The following is a 2,084-nucleotide window of genomic DNA, read 5'->3' on the forward strand; positions in this document are numbered from 1 at the left end:
TGACAAGAGGTCTTTCACCCGCAGGGGCCAGGCTGCATCTCTGTGGTAGGATCATTTATACCAGTACCTGTTGGTGGACTGTAGGTGACCGGTTTTAAAGTTAGTGACTGATTTTTAAAAGCCAGTCGCATCAGTGCCTCGTAGTCAGTGTCAGTTACCCATCTGTGCTCAGTGACATAATGTTCTCCTAAACAACACGGCCCAGCACACACTGCATAAAGATTGGTTTCAGCGTGTCCGTGTTAGTAACTGCGAAGACGCTCCAGGTAGAGATGGGGCGTGGTATACTCGCCAAATGACAGAGATTTTGTGCCTCGTCAGATCACCCTCATCATTTCGTTGGTATTGTGCACAATCGCAGCCCATTAGCAGTAACACAAGATACATATCTGACACGACGTTATATACATCGACGAGGTGGCCGAGTGGTTAAGGCGATGGACTGCTAATCCATTGTGCACGCTGGGTTCGAATCCCACCCTCGTCGTAACTTCTGCTTTAGTTTACATTAAAAATTGATGAATAACAACTTTCCATGTGCCTGAAAAAAGACGAAAAGCCAACAATTAAGGCTTGTCTAATCAAACCCCCAGCCCCTCCTTAAAGTGGTGCTATTTTGGCCTAATCACTCAAACTGTGCCTAAAACAACAACAGTAAAACCCCCTGTAGTGTCTGATGCTCCTGAAAATAGAACCGATGTCCTTGGACTGAGTTTACGCTGGACGTGATCTTGCAGTTATACCTATGTATAAAAAAATGCATATAGCGCGAACCGTGGCCGAAGGTATCAGGTATCGGAGCGCACCAGTTCCATTACCCCCTAGGCTGGTTCATTTTAGCAACAGGTGTGATTTGCTCGGCATCACAGTATGGTGAGTCCACGCCGAGAAAATCAATCCATTCGCCGCACTTTAACTCTATCTTCCATTCACTGCTGTACATTTTCTTCTTAATTGTCAACCTTATTCTTACTGTGCTTTGGGACTCTGCACTCCAGTAAGGGTTGAAACCCATGCATGGCATGTGACTCGTGTCACGCTCGGAAAAAGACGCGGTGCACATGCTGGGCCTAAACAGTTGCAAAGCTTAAGATCAGAAATGCACATGTGGAACTTTGGTGCTCTGAGAATTAGAATTTATTTTACATACTCTGCCCGCGTTATGTCACCAAGCGAAGGCAAATGTAGTGTATAAACAAAGAAGAGTGTACAACTAAAAAGCCTTCACACTTGCCTAGTATGTGGACTACGTGGATACAAGTTTTAGTTAACAATGTAGCACCATGTTAGTGTTTCAGATGAGGGCGCCACGAAGAGCAGTAGGCGCTGAATGTGGCAGCCATGGAGCTCTAGCAGCAGGCACCAGGCGAGAGGTATGACGAAAGGGCTCACATACAGCCAAGAACCGCACTTGGAAGTTTGTGTATGTCCACTTACTCCAGAACACGCATGTCCCACGCGTCTCAGATACCAGGTGGCTCATTGTAGTACACGTGCATCATTACGTATTTACACAGTCACTTCTTCACGTGGTGAGCATTTGATTGGAAGGTCTTATCTGCATATGACGTTGCCCTCGTGGCTAATTGTGGAGCTTTAGCGACCCCCTTATATGTGAGTAGAGTGCACCCTGATCAGTATGTGGCCATCACGTGTCTGCAGGCGGCAGTGCACACATGCATGTCTGTTTGGAATTATATCAATCATTGGCAGTCTTATCATACCTGTGTATGTCATAATCTTCCATGGCATACCATCCCTGCCATAAAGAGCCCCCCGTGTGGCATCCATTGCGTCACGCATGACAGGCGCGAGATTGCTTCCGATGTTCCTCTAACCGTCCTGTCTGCAGAAGCGTAAAAGATTAATTTTATTCAACGGGTGCCTCAAACCCAACCTGCTGTGATGGCAGAGCTGAGAGACTGTCTTCTCGTCCTTTTAGGTTGTTGGCAATTGCTATCATGTTTATTTTGTTCCATGACGTGTCTTCAAATTTTTGGTTTTCTCTGTAATGGATATTTTTTAACATACACACTGATCAGGGATATAATGATCATGTCTTACTCAGCGCTATGCAAAATTAT

The 2,084-nt window shown here is 45.7% G+C and overlaps 1 non-coding gene across 1 annotated transcript; it reads left to right on the top strand.

The window, feature by feature from the left end:
• The first annotated feature begins 411 nt into the window (after positions 1-411).
• TRNAS-GCU (transfer RNA serine (anticodon GCU)) lies at positions 412-487 on the top strand. The gene has a single exon. It is a non-coding gene; the product is annotated as a tRNA-Ser (tRNA).
• Positions 488-2,084: the final 1,597 nt, after the last annotated feature.

Source organism: Pleurodeles waltl, chromosome 12, assembly GCF_031143425.1.
Source record: "Pleurodeles waltl isolate 20211129_DDA chromosome 12, aPleWal1.hap1.20221129, whole genome shotgun sequence".
NCBI classification, from domain to species: Eukaryota; Metazoa; Chordata; class Amphibia; order Caudata; family Salamandridae; genus Pleurodeles; species Pleurodeles waltl.